The sequence below is a fragment of the Ambystoma mexicanum genome, chromosome 1p, assembly GCF_040938575.1.
Source record: "Ambystoma mexicanum isolate Mex_15411 chromosome 1p, UKY_AmexF1_1, whole genome shotgun sequence".
NCBI classification, from domain to species: Eukaryota; Metazoa; Chordata; class Amphibia; order Caudata; family Ambystomatidae; genus Ambystoma; species Ambystoma mexicanum.
Genome location: NC_090921.1, coordinates 660,567,237 through 660,582,189, shown reverse-complemented (window position 1 = coordinate 660,582,189; position 14,953 = coordinate 660,567,237). Strand labels below are relative to the sequence as shown.

The 14,953-nt window shown below is 49.3% G+C and overlaps 1 protein-coding gene across 1 annotated transcript in view; it reads right to left on the bottom strand.

The window, feature by feature from the left end:
* The window catches only part of RPRD2 (regulation of nuclear pre-mRNA domain containing 2), a 708,220-nt gene that overhangs the window by 589,590 nt on the left and 103,677 nt on the right, over window positions 1-14,953 (bottom strand). The gene's annotated exons all lie outside the window — the stretch shown is intronic.

Sequence of the window (14,953 nt, the reverse complement as noted above, 5' to 3'; positions counted from 1 at the left end):
CGGTGGTTGGTGGGGGGGTTAAGGGTGCGGGCTCCCAAGCCGCAGGCCCGGGAGGCAAACGATCAGGCAGTTTAATCAAGTCAGGGTCCCCTCTCCCCCCGTCCCCGGCCTCCTGCCCCTCCTCACCTTTTGCTGGCAGCGTTTCCTCTCCTCTGAGGGGCGACACTGCGTTCGCTTCACATGGCAAGAGACGGCAAGCGGAAGGGAGGAGCTCAGCCGTAGTAGACTGAAGAATGGTGGGGTGAGTCCCCGGGACGTCCAGCTGGCGGGCTTTGGGTTCCGATCTGAAATCACGTCCAGGTTCAATGGTTGCCAGCCTCACCGCGGGGGGATCCACCTCTTGATCCAACAGAGATGGTGATAGCCCCGAAAGGGCCATACTTGTTTTTGCTCTCCGTAGTCGGGGGCCCTTCGTCTCAAGCTGAGTAGGGGCGGGAGCAGGATGGGTTGAATCAGATGCTAGTGTCTTTTTGGCGGAGGCAAAAGTTGAAAAAGTGCAGGCTTTTCTGCTAGCAGGTTTTGCTGCCCTAGCTGCCATAGACTGCAGAGACTGCCACTCTGCGGCCGCTCCGCAGGAAAGAGGGTTTTTAAGCAAATGTCCCGCCCTCACTGTTGTAGACACTGCAAAAAGACTCCAAAGCACACAGTGATCGGGAAACGCGTAGTAAGTTCTGCAGTCCCAGTCAACTCCAACCAGCTCCTCGTCTCGACTGTTAAGAGCCAAAATGGGGGGAGGGGATGCGAGCTTCCCATTCCCAACACCTAAAAGCTGGATTGATCTGCCCACCTCGTCCAGGAAATGGACATCCCTCACAGCCTTCAGGAAAGCACTTGAAACCAAGCTCTTTAACTAGCCTGCTGACAAAGATCTCGTGGTCCTACTGTAACCCCAAGACTTGCCTAAATCATGTTCGTTAAATGTCTGTCTGAAAGGCTCCACTGTATTTATCTAAATGTAATGCCACAAGTTTTTCTTCTCATGTACCATGTAACTATAACCAAGCAAGCTCATTATAACAGCGCTGCCATGCCCCCGGGCTGTTGTGCGCTTTATAAATTCAAATAAATAAAATGTAAAAATAAACCTAAGAAATACACAGGGACTTTAATATAAAAGAAACTAGCTGTCTGCATAAGACTTTCAAGCAAGCAATTTCACTGAGCTTAAACTGCTGCAAACTTGTGGTCTCCGCAAATGTCCAGCAGTAGGTATAACTCCATAATGATTTACACCATCCTCAAAGCACCGAACCACCACCCCGCACCCTCCCCGCAATCACACATTACCACCACCTTTCACCCTCTGTCAAAAGCTCACTGCCTTGAGTACAGCGTCTGCCTCAGTTTAGGCTTTTTTCTCTACTCTTAACGCCAAAAAAGTACAAACTTTGCAACTCACTCACTCAACAACCTCCATCACTCCTCCACCATCTGAACATTGGTTAGCGCATCATACAATATTGAGCCTTCTTCAAATTGTTTGTTCTTGTATTCGATTCCTTTCATGGGCTGTCCCACCATTAACTGGCCGTCTCCCTCTTGTCCCCGTTAGGGGAGTTTAGCTAAAGTCCACTGTGAAGTAAGACTTTACAAAACTATCCCAGTGGTTTTTAGAACCCTCAACTCTTAGTATCCGTCTGTTCCACTCATGGAACCTTGGTAGAGAGGCAGAGCAGACAGGCGCATCGTAAGAGGAAGATGTGAGCTATACGCAAGTACACTGAACCCAGTTAGTAATACAATTCAAAGAAACACAAACCTATTAAAATATCCATTTACTACATTTACACAAGAGTTGTTTTAATATTCTCTGCACATTAAACCAAGACACATAAGATTACTTGTTGATACTTTTCAAAGGCAACTACTTAGTTTGTAGTTTCTCGCGGTTACAATTGTTACAGTATTTGACACCGACGGTTCTACCATATCGGTAATACCGCGCAATCTACCGCGCAATCTCATAAGACAAAAGAAATACGATAATTACATTTAGTTAGCAAAACCACATAAGATGCAGTCCTTATGGAAGGAAAACAGTTGGTTAGTCAAACAGAAGCAGATCTTAAGGTTCTAGAGGCCGTTTCTTCACACACTAAGGCTTTCAAGGTCCAATTCACAACCCTAGCTAAAAGGCAGTTCGGACAGGCTCAAAGTCTTGTCGAGAAGCAGAATAACAAAGTTCCTGTGGATACTTTCTAGTGTATAGTCTTTAAGATGCTGGAAGATTAACAACGGAGACCCTGTTAAAGGACTTGCAAAAGGAACACAAGCAGCAGCTTGGGTCAGAGGTAAGAGGGGGGGCACCTTGGACATCTGTACATGCACTACAACACTATGGAGCGACCTTTCGGATTAAGGTAAGTGATTCCTTTTTCCCCACAGAACCTTAGGTTTGAAGAAAGGTTTGTGGCTGAATTCTCAATGTGGCAACGGTGGACCCAACCTCCGTATTCCATGGTCTGCTGACGAAAGGCAGGGAAATGGACGTGATCTCAACAGCAACCGCGAGGAAGGACCCCTAGCAAAAATGTCAGCTTCTCTGGTCAGGCTGGGGTTTTGGCAACTTTTCTTCAGCACCAACAAAGGACACGAGTCGCTCAGTCAATCTTCTTCGATTCCTAAAGTCCAGCCCTCTGGTTAGGGGATCTAGGAGAGTCAGATTCAGTCTCTGGAGGTTCACCTGGAGCTCAGCAAAAACTTGGACAGACTCAGCCTTTCATAGACTATGCACTTCAATTGGGTCAGAGGTGTCCTGGTATATGCGGTCCGCAGCTCTGGAGTGGCAAAGCACCTCGGAAGATGGCTCAGATTGTGTTTGGCTAGGGACTGGTTTTTCCTCACCAGTCAAAGGGAAGGAGTCGTCCTCTATTCGGAGATCCTCTGTCGCATAGAAAAGGGCATCAGAACAGTAGTGGTCGCTTCACAGTGTTGCAAAGGGTCTACAGGTGCCTCTGGTAATTTTCTTCAGTTTTCAGTGGTTAACTTGCCTTTCCCCTTAGAAGCCTCACCTTTTATTCAGTTTCAGCACACAATCCTCTATAATCAATCTCAATAGTTCACCGAAAGGGGCAAGAGGCTGTCCAATCAGGACAGCCAGACCCCCAGTGGTAGCTGGTTCCATTCAGGCACAGGGCAAGGGAGTGTAAAACTCGCCCACTTCCTGCCTGCCCAGACACACTGGAGCCCAAGCAGGGACACCCAAGGGTTCCCGCCAAAAGCAAAAACACAGAATAGGCAGTCCCCGCCCAGAATGGGAGAAGAGCCAACAAAGGAAAACAACGCTAGAAATGGCAAGAAAAAAAATTTAGAAAAAGAAGCCACCAAGTTATTACTTAAGTGACCCTACTGTGCATAACAAACTGAACACAGTCTGCAGTAATAAACACCACAATAGTTGGTAGAACACATCCACTGCCACCAGCCATAACGAGAGAGTTGTCTACGTGACTAAAATAGCACATGAGCAGAGAAGGGGGATACCAAGTATCCCCTTGGCACTCCACATAAGGTGGTGTGTGCCAATCTCTCAAAAGAACAAGTTACTTAACCCTGGTTAACTGTCTTTCGATTAGATGTTCCTCCCACGTATTCATCTTCTGACATTTGTATCCAGCTTCTTCAGAATTTTTTATTCTCCGCCGAGGGTGCTGTGCATCAATACTGTGGACCCGCTGTCCCACGAGGGCCTCCATTTTGGTTGGCATCATTGTCGAGTACAAATACGACGCGCACCACACGTTGGCTTCAGTTCTATTTTTACGCCACCCATATGCAAACCGACTCGACTCTCGGGTCGAAACCGCTGAACCTTTAGAGTCGGGTCGAGAATGATGATCCAATTTACTACTTGCCAAGTAGTTTGACCTTCCCAGAGTCGTCCAGGGAGCAACCAGGGTCTGAGTCTTGCGGTGCTTTTTTGTGGTGGTCCTGGCCGCGTTCTCAAACATTCGCATAATTTCCACCCTAAAAGCATTCCAATTGCTGGGGGAATCCAACATAGTCTGGCATCATATAACCTCCGGAGGTGTCTGAAGAAGGGGAGACCTGCGGCGTCTCTTCTTCACCTTCTTACTAGAAAACGACAAAGATTGTCTCGACCGATTCCTCGATTGAGACCGCTTCGATTGTTTATGGCAAGTAGTCTCTTTGGAATCAATGTTTTTTAAATATTTCTTCCTAGAGCCCTTCGAAGCTTCCCGCCCCACCTCCAATTTACCTTTTCATTTGCGTAAAGCTTTTTCAGTCAGATTGACAGGAGCCGCAGTCGTTGGTCGGGCCCCAAACAACAAAGGCAATCAAGGTCAGGGTCTGTGATGGACATTTCTGCCCCACAGTTGTGACTTTTCTTAAACCCTGACTTAGGGGTAAAATGGGTTGAAGATGAAAACATTTTACCTTGAGGGAAAAAACGAAGCGTGCCGTTATCTCGAAGCGATTGTTAAAACGGAACTGAAGCCAACGGACGCAGCTCGAGCTATTTATACTACTGGCGATGTCGACACGCCACGGCAGCCCTCGAGGGACATCGACGAGACAACCTCGTGCACAGCACCCTCTGCCGAATGTTTTTTTTTTTCCCAAAGCAGCAAAGCTGGCGAGATATGAATATATCATAGATGAGGAATACTGGGGAGGACACAATCCATTCAAAGGATTGTTTGCAGAGGTTATTTATTCATAATGCACCTATACATGCGTTTTCAAGGCGCAGCAAGGCAAGGGGGGTGGGGGGGACAGGATAACAAGACAAAAAGGTTCTACTAGGCCTTGTGACATTCAGATTGTGAAAGTGCAGTAACGAGAAGCGCAGGGGGGCTGGGAGTAGGAGAGTGCAGGGAAGGCCAGAGCCAGGGGAGTGCAGAAAGTGCAGAGGAATGGAGGTCCACGAGTAAAGTGCGAGGAACGTGGCTGGAAGGGGTCAAGGGGTGCAGGCCCAGCCAGGCCAGTGCTGGGGGAGTGGTCCCAGAAGGACAATTGCAGGAGGGAGAGGGCGGGCAGGGGATTGAGGTCAGGTGAGACCAAGTGCAGGGGTAGACTGGTCGAGGCAGGCCTGGTGCCCTGTAAGAATCTGAAGGAACCAGGCAGCCAGTCAAGATGCAGAGGAGGACATTCGCAGGGGAGGGGGAAGAGCAAAGGAAGGTCTTGAGACACTTCTGCAATTTAAGGAGATCTGGCTCAAGTCAGAGGGGTAGGAAGGCCATTGCAGTGCGAGGCACCTGTGGAGGAGAGCGATCTACCCACACACTCAATTTGGAAAAGCGTGCGATCTGCAGAGAGTTGGAACTAGAAGACCGAAGGGCTCTAGCAGGGAGGTGTTTAGGGGGAGAGAGTTGGATGCATCAGGGTCTCAGAAAGCCTTGTGGATAATGCAGAGGGTATTGAACCTGATCCTTGCAACAACCGGGAGCCAGTGGAGAGATTTTAAGGCTGGAGAGACGCCATCCCTGGGCTTGAGGCCAAGAATAAGTCTTGCAGTCCCATTCTGGATTAGATGAAGGGGGCGAAGGGAGGAGTTAAGCAGATTCAGTAAGAGGCTTTTGTAGTAGTCCAGCCTGAAGAGGACCAGAGCTCTGGAGACATTGAGTTTCTGGGGGAAGGTGAGGAAAGGGAAAATGCCTCCGAGGAGGTGCAGCTGAAAGTGGGCCTTGTTGGCAAGGTCTGATTTGAGTCGAGAAGGGGGAGAGAGAGAGAGGGGCCAAAGAGGACACCAAGGATTTTTGCCTCACGGGAGGATGAGGGGAGAGGGCCCATGGAGGAGAGCCAAGTGTAGTAGGATGGAGCTGGGGTCCCAATGAGAAAGAACTCAGTCTTACTGGCATTAAAAGGCAGAAATTGTTAGCAGTGCACCATGCCTGAATAGTCGAAGAGGAGGGCAGCTTGAAGGAGAGCTGTGTCTCGTCCGCATAATACTGGAAGTTAGGAGAGAAGGCAGCGATCAAATGGGCTAGAGGAGCAGGGTAGATGTTGCAAAGTCAAGGCGAGAAGATTGAGCCCTGAAGGACACCACAAATGGAGAGTGAGATGGAGGAGAGAAAAGTGCACAGTTGAACCTTGTTAGGCAAGACTGTATGCAGCACCCTTTGGGTGCACTACAATAACCCTGACCTCCTGGCAATAGGAACCCAACCTTTGTTATAAGTCTGTACTACACAGGTTGGTAATGTGGTTGAGTATCCAGGCTCATCTCAAGAGGGGACAATGGGCGCTGTAGGGGAGTTATACATAGATTCACAGTGACAAGAATTCAAATAAACTTTTAGACACAAGGTTTCTTGATTAAACAAAATATTAATTTAACAGTCAGTTTGAATAAGCCTTCTTCAGAAGGGAGCAACATACAAATACACTTCAAAAATACAAGTTTTCAAAATCAGCAAATACCCTTTCGGGATGGCTCTACCTACACCCTGAGGTAACTTCAATAAAAAGGGTGGTGTGGACATCAATATATCAATGTTGCATTTAGAATGTACAAGAGGCGTGTCCAAGAAAAGGAGGTTTCAGAATAAGACAAGTGTTCACACAATTATTCTTAATCAGGTAAGTCCTTTCAATAACCACCCAATGCAAAGTCAGTTAACCCTTTCCTGGAGGGAAGGCAAAACATAAGCAGAGAAGAGTCATTCAGAAAGCCAGGCCAGCCAATGTTAAGTTAGCAAAAGTCAAGGTGAACTGGAGCACTTTACTAGGTGAGTAAAAGTCTTGCGCAATGTTTTAGAAGTCTTTGTAGAATAAAAAGATATCAAAGAAGGGTCACAAGCCGTTAGGCCTGTGAGTAGTAGAAGATGCAAGCAACTCTAGAAGAGCAACCGAGACAAGTCTCAACTGAGTTCATGCAAGGTGACACGAGAGGTAAGTTCTCTAAAACTGTACAGTACCTTTAGGTTGAAGAAAACTGCAGCAGATGGCTTCTGTTCCTGTGCAGCTCTGCAGATCCTGGTGTTCCTGTGCCTCAGTCGTGAGGACAAGTGGGAGGACTTCTGGGGACTCCTGCACTGCAATGTGACGGTCACCGACCGCAACCAGCGATCTTCAAACAAGTGGCACTTCGGTGTTACCGCAAATAGCAACACTGCTGTTCCTGGCTGTCGAGATGGGCTTTCCTTGCATCTGGGGTCCAGCACTGTTGGGTGGCTCCGGTTCGGTCACTCCTGCTTCCTGGGAGTCCGGAGGATCATCCTGGAGCTCTTGGCCAGCTTAAAAGCAACGCACACGATCTGGTGTTCCACTCCCTGGCTATTCGGTTCCAGCAGGGACTGCAGTGTAAATTCAACCAGCTTCGAGAGGATGTGCAGGTGGCTTACTTTGGAGTTGATTGGTCCACTAACTCAAGGGGAGACGTCGTCCTTGAAGGGCTTCTCTAGTTGTAACGAATTCAGAGCTTCAGCACAGCAGCAGGGCTTCACTGGGCAAACCAACAGTCCAGGAGTTGCAGCAGCCGTCTCTTTCCCAAGTTGTTCTTCGGATTCCTTCGTCCATTGGTCGACTCTGCCCTCCAAGCCAAAAAGCATCAACTTTTATGCAGGTTTCTTCCAGTCATTCCAGCCCAGCTGTCAGTCACCCAGGAGGGTGGCTGTCCTTGCCGGAGACTAAGCACAGGTAGTTTCGGGCACCTGCCTCGCTTCCTGCCCTGCCGGACACCCTGGAGCCAGAGGCAGTCTTCATCCGTGAATCCCGCCAAAGACAAAACGAACAAAGGGGCCAAGACTGGTTTGGTGTGCAGAGTAAATCTCAAAGAGGACCTTTCCACAAAGAAATGGCGAAAAAAGAAGACCGGGCCATTTTGACAAAAATGGCACCCTTGGGTGCTTTACTGCAGCTGCGAACACAGATACCAAGTAACCCCTCCAGCACCCTATTTTAAGATGGTGTGTGCTGGGTCTAGAAAGTTACAAATGAAAGTAAAGTCAATTTCACTTTACTGCTCTTGGAAACGTAGTTTATTCAAGAGAAGGTATTTAAACCATGGAGAAATCTGAAAGACTGCCCTGTGCCACTGCACTGAAGGTGAAGTGTGACAGTGTAAAAGATGATGCCTATGGCGTCTGTCAGAATCCAAAACCAAATAAACGCTGTTCAAAAATCACATTAAAATACATGAGTGGGGAAAAAAAGGTCTCACTCTCTCAAGGTTAAAAATTAAAGTCCTCAAAACCCAGCAAAGTTGCTGGGGGTCTCTAAGGTACAGAGGAATTAGCACATTTCTGAGAATTAGGTCGGCCAGAGGGAAGAGGTCAACCAGTCCAGAGCCAGGTCCCTGATGCCAAGGGTATATCAGAACTGGTTTATAAGGGTGGCCTGATTGACTGTATCAAAGGCAGAGGAAAGGTCAAAAGGGGTGAGAACAGAAGGAGAGTTGTTATCAAAAGAGAGCAAGTCTTCAGGGGTGTTCAGGAGTGCAGTTTCCGTGCCTCTGGCAGCTCTGAAGCCAGACTTGTGATCGTGAACACAACCAACAGATTCAGTGTGGTGGATCAGCTGGGAGATGGCCAGCTTCTCAAAGAGTTTACCGAAGAAGGGGGTAATGGAGATAGGGCGGTAGTTAGCCAGACAGGAAGGGTTGGCAGACGACTTTTTGAGGGGAGGGTGCTCAAGAGTGCTTGAGAAGTGACGGGAAGGATCCAGTGGCGAAGGAGTGACTGTAGAAAACAGCCATGGCTGGGGCATGGCTGTTGATAGTGCTAGAGGAGCACCTGTTTGGATGAGACTTTCATAGAGCGGACTGGTCTAGAAACCTCATCAGGTGATATGGGAGAGAGGAGAATAGGAGGGAAGGGGTTAGGGGAGCCAATGGAGAACCGAGCGGGGGTCAAGTGGAAGGGCGCGGTGTAGAGAAGAGTGAGTTTTAGTAACAAATTGAGAGGTCAGTGCAGAGGGCCAGGGAAGGCAGAGGAGAAATGAAGACTGGTAGGATTGGCGAGTTCCTTGCAGATTTTGAAAAGCTAAGCCATGTTGTTAGTGGCCCCAGAGATGCAGGGTTGGATATATGCCCTCTTCTTCGAGCAGATGGAATGTTTCTATTGCCTTTGGAGGAGCAGCAGGCCAGTTTGTCAGAGGCTGTACTCGAAGTCTGCCACTTCTGCTCAGCAGCTCTGCACTTGCATTTCAGAGAGGCCAGGTCAGAGTCATACCAGGAGTTGCACTTGGAGACAGGCCTCATGCGTATCCTGATGACAGCAGCAAGTATTTCCAGGGTGTTGGAGATGGAGAGTTGAAGGTTAGTGAGGGCTGTGTCGAAGTGAGAGTCAATGGCAGGAGTTGGAGGGGGAATGAAGGTGGGTGCAAAAGCAGCAGCTGACTCGCTTCGAATGACGGAGGAGACTGGTAGTGCGGCTGGCGGACCCAGGAGGCCAAGGTGAGAGGACAGGAGAGCATAATCCACCAGGAGAGAGGTGTAGTGAGCGGGTTGGAGATGGGGATGTGTGCAGAGATGAGAGCATCCAAGGTGTATGCGGCTGAGTGCATCAGACCGGAGGGAAGAATGGAGACGGAATGAGTCACAAAGGACGCATTAGAGTCCAGAGGCCACATCAGGAGAGTCAAAGTGAATATTGAAGTCTCCGAGGAGGAGAAGCTTGAAGGTGGAGGCCAGGAGAGAAGGTGAGGTCAGAGCACTCTGAGATGAAGAGGGAGACCGGGTCAGGGGACCTGTAGATGGTGGCCAGAGTCAGCAAGAGGATAGGAGAGACACCAATCCTGCAGACGAGTCATTTGAAGGAGGAATAAGACCGAGTGGGTATGATAGTAGCAGAAACCCATTCAGGGAAGATCAGTGCCACTCCACCCATGGACCGGTTAGGGATGGGCTTAAAGAGGATCTTGCAGCCCATCTGGGAGGAGCGTGTTACAACTTTTTACCGAGCTAACCGTGAGCCACGTCTCAGTGAGGGCTAGGACGTCGAGGTCAAGGTCTTCAAGGAGGTGACAGATGTGTGTTTGACGGCAGAGCGAGAGTCAAGGCTAGCTAAGTGAAGCTGGTTGCCACTTTTGAAGGTCTTCCGAGGAGGGGTAACGGAATGTAGTACACCCATCAGTGAGGAGGAGTGGCAGGAGAAGGAAGGAAGAGAAGATACGGAAAACCCCTATCAAGGAGGAGGAGCTTGGGCCGAGAGCCCTGGACCATGACAGTGCCATTCCGGTAGCTATTAATAATGGCCCTAGAGGAAAGGAAGAGTACTTCCCAGCAGGTGCTGCCATTAATGGGAGAGGAAGAGAAAAGGCAGAGCACTGAGACCATATGGGAAATCCAAAGGTCCAGCGAGGGAATGACAAAGAGGATGTCGGTGACAGTCTGCCTGGAAGAAGCGTTGACATAGGTGTAAGCGATGGGCAGGCCTGGATTGGAGACTAGGAGATCCTTCTTGAACATTTTCCTTCCCAACTTTGAAAAAGAAAGTATAGGTGATAGAATAGAAGTTAGAGAATATAGGGCAGATTGAAAGCACCATGGAGGTAGGTAGGGTGCATAGAAATGGAAGGGGCTGTGGAGGCAAGGTGAGAGGGGGAAAAACTGCAGTGCCGAAAACCGAACTACAACACACAGCAATGTAACAATCTAGAATCAAGTGTCCAGGATAAAGGGAAAAGGCCTAGGTTTCAGCAAACAGTAGAAAACAAGACACCTAGAAGCGTGATTTCTGGATAGAGGGAAGATGAGTTGTCATTTGAGCTGTTTGGTCGATTTGCCGCAAGAAGACTGCGTGCCACCTGATATATGTGAGCTAAGATACCGGATACGCTGGGGTGCTACTCTCGACTGCTTTGCAGATGATACATGCAGTCGTGAACAGTATCCTGGCCTGGCTAAAAAGCCAATGTAGTTTGCTTAGGACAGGGGCGATTTAGTCATTTTCACGCACTCTTAATAAGACATGCTGCAGCGTGGTGTACTGCTTTTAGGGGAGCGCCAAGTGACCAGCTGGGAGCCCCATCAGGAGGGCATTTCCCCCGCATTGATGTTCGAGAACAGAAGTGCTTGCACTACGGTCCGGAATCCTGTGGTGGGATGAAGGGTTTGATTTGGTGAAGTGTGGAGATTTGGAGCCAGGCCCTTTGAGCTTTCTTGGCTATGTGTTGCGGGAAGGACAGGCTGCTGTCAATAATTAAGCCTAATGAATTTGCTGAATCAGAGGGCTGCAGAGCAAATAATTCGAGGCAAATATCAATGAGCCATTGTTGGATAAATTGTTGCTTAGAGGGTAACCAATTAAGACTATTTGAGTCTTGGATGTGTTAATTTGGAGGTAGGCAATTGGCATCCAGGACTGGATGACAGCTAGGTTATAGCGGAGAAAACAAAGTATCGTCCACGTATTGGTGTATGGCTATATCGGGATCTTTGAAAAGCATGCCCAGGGGCTCCATGTAAAGGTTGAACAGGATTGGTGAGGGGAATTGAGCCTTGGGGACTCCACAGGAGAATGGGAGTTGGTTAGAATTCAACATGTTCATCTGGATGGCCTTGTGACTGCCCATGAGTTGGGAGCTAAACCAATTCAGGACAGTTCCAGAGAATCACATCCTTTTGGCAAGGAAGATGATGATGATGCAGTGGGTTAACAGTGTTGAATGCAGCCGGGCGGTGTAGGTTGAGGAGGAGGCCTGTCGCGCTTATCCATGATTTGGAGGGCATCATCCACCACAAACATAGTGGCTGTCTTGGTGCTACGCTTGGGGTGGAACCCGACTTATAGTAATTTAAGTGTAGTTAGATTCTGACGAGTAGTTGTGTAGAGACTACTTTTTCTAAGATTTTACCAATAAACGTAGGTTCTTAAATTGGCCGGTAGATGGCCACGTTATCTAGCTCTAGGGTTATTCTTTTCAAAAGCGGTCATACAAGACCATTCTTGAGGGTATCTTATCTCTGCATCCCAGTGTCTGCCTGGTGTTCCCTGCGTGAGGGAGATCAGAGTAGGAATGTTGCAGTGTGCATGGAATATTTAGGTATGAGTGAAGGTTCCCTTGTCAGTTGAAGCCAGCCTGCCTGGGTGGGTGGTGAGTGTTGGTGAGGTGCTCTCCTGGGGAACTGACCCCTTTGGGGCCTAGTCCCTCAGCATTACTATCGGCCTGTTCCATCCTGAATAAAGATCTTAGATGAACCTTGAAGCTGCCTCCAGTTCAACCTTACAGTATCTTTTAATTAGCCTTTTGTGAGGAGGTATTAATGATGCAGAGGAGTGCGTTGAGCGCCAGGCCATCAATTGGTTAATGATGGAGCTGAGAGGATAACTTCAGAGCAGAAAATAGGTTTGAGGGAGGCAATTGTTTTTAAGAGGTCCGTGTGTGGGGTGGGGGGAGGGGGAGAAATGAGAGTATTCATTGCAAAGGAGCAGGGCTGCGGTACAGGGGGTGGGGGCGGCTAATGCTGTGGGAGTTTGATTCAATCTGTCAGATATTGTCTTTGGTTTGTTTTAAGTTGTTGATTCCGTTACATTTTTGCTGAGTTGCTGGCACCTCGGGTTGGGTGAAGTTTTAGTACAATGCTCTACTACCTCAAAGAGGGCTTTGCTCCTGTTAGAGGCTGCCGCGATGGTGTAGTAGTAAGCAGTTTTGGTCTCGGTAATCAGAGTCCTATGGTTGGCGCAGGGAGTTTGGAGGTTGGCAAGATCTTCAGGTCTACGTTTCTTGTGCCACCGTTTCCTCTGGGGCTCTTATTGAGCATTTGTTGGAGGTGAGCTCGGGGTGTACCAACAGGCAGATGGTTTTTAGGGTGCATGAGTGCCCACCAGTTTCTTAGAGTTGTTTTGATAAGCTATGATAGAGCATACACAAGTGTTTCAAGGCGAGACGAGGCAAGGGAGGGGAAACAAAACGGAGAACAGAGAATGATCCATCTAAGCTAGGTGACATCGAGATCGCGCAAGTGTAGGTGGGGTGGTAGGGGGAAGGGGACAGGGCAGTACAGTGCATAGGATAACAGTAAAATAAAGACAAAAGTGTGAACAGCTGGTGGCAAGGGTAAGTGTCGACATCAGGTGTCAGGTGCTGGCAGGGGGTTGTAGGGATACAGAAACAGCCGCCCCCCCCCCCCATGTGCAAGGGTTGCCAGGGGGTCAGTGCAGGTGTGCAACTGATGGGGAGGAGAGCTGAGCCCGAGATCAGAGGGTAGCCAGGTAACCAGTGCAAATTCAGATTCAGCCAGGAGATCAGCAGGCAAGAGGAGGCGAGAAAGCAGAAGCAAAGAGGAAGGTCTTGAGGAGAACCATCTCCGGTTCCGGAAGCACCACCTCAAGTTTCAGAGAGGCAGGGAGGCTGTTCCAGGGGGAGCCACAGCAAAAGAAAGATCTACCACCAACTCGCTGCTTGGAGAAGTGAGTAACCCTGAGGGAGTTGGAGGCGGATGAGCAAAGAGCTCGAGAAGGAGGATATTTAGGAAGAGAAAGTTGAAGGTATTGAGGATAATGCAGAGGGTTTTGAACTTAATCTTCGCCGCCACTGGGAGCCCCAGTGCAGAGATTTCAGTCCCGGAGAGATACGATCCCTGGGCTTGAGGCCAAGGACAGGTCTCGCAGACCTGTTTTGGATGAGTTGCAGAGGGCATAGAGTAGAGACAGGCAGATTCAGAAAGAGGCTGTTGCAGTAGTCCATCCTAGAGAGAACCAGAGTGAGCTTTTGGGGGAAGGAGAGGAAGAATACCTCAGAGAAGGTGAAGCTGGTAGTTGACTTCTTAGAGACGTCAGAGATGTGAGGAGAGAAGTAAAGTGCGGAGTCGAAGATGACCAAGGTTTTTAGCCTCAGGTGGCAGCAGGAAGAGGGCCAAGAGAGGCCGGCCAGAGATGACAGGAAAGGAGGGAGCAGGTGTGCCGATGAGGAGAATCTCAGTCTTACTAGCATTAAGGCAGAGACCATTGGCGACACACCACTCCTGGATGGCAGACAGAGTCAGAGATGAGAGAAGGAGACTAGGTTGCAGAAGGGAGCCTGAAAATGAGTTGAGTGTCATCCGCATAGCACTGAAAGTTGGGGCAGAAAGCTGCAATGCAGTGGGCAAGAAGTGCCAGGTATTGGTTGAACAGCCAGGGAGCAAGGTTAGACCCCTGGGGAACACCACAGGTAGCGATAGAGGAGAGGAAGGACCCAAGTTGGACCTGGGAGGGCCGATCGAAGAGAGCGGTCAGCCAAGCTAGGGCCTTATCGGTGATACCCAGGTTATCACAGAGACGGTTGAGCAGGATGGCATGGTTGACCGTGTTAAAGGCAGAAGAGAGATCAAGTAAGATGAGGACACATGGGGTGTAAGAGTCAAGGTTAGAGAGAAGGTCTTCACGGATGTTCAGGGGAGCAGTTTCCATGCTTCTGGCAGCTCTGAAGCCAGACTGATGGTCAGTCCAACAGATTAAGAGTGAAGATTAAGCTGGGAGATGGCCAGCTTTTTCAAGAGTTTGCCCAGGAAAAGAGTGATGGAGATTGGATGTTTGTTAGCTGGGCTGGAAGGGCAGGCAGAGGGTTTCTTAAGAAGAGGGTGCACAAGGGAGTGTTTCAGGGGCGAGGGAAAGACTCCAGTGGTGAAGGAGTGGTTACAGAAATCAGCCACAGCAGGAGCCAGGGTGTCAATGTGGTCCTTGGTGGTTTTGGAGGAACAGCAGTGTACCTGTTTTGACACTACGTTCATAGACCGGACTGGTCTACAAAACTCAGAAGAACCAGAGAAAAGTGGGGCGGCGAGAGAGGGAATAGGATGTCCTTGGTTTTAGAGATGAAATGAGAAGCCAGGGGCGTGCAGAGGGCCTGCGAAGGGACAGGAGAGGTAGAGACTGCAGCAGGAGTGGCCAGCTCCTTGTGGATTGTAATGAGTTTGGCCGAGTAGTTAAATGCAGCGCAGCTGCAGGCTTGGGTATGGGCTCTCTTCTTGGTGCGGGCGGAGAGCCAGTATTGCCTCTGGAGCAGGCGGCAGGTCAGTTTGTCGGAGGATTAACAGGAAGCACACCATTTCCTCTCAGCCACCCCG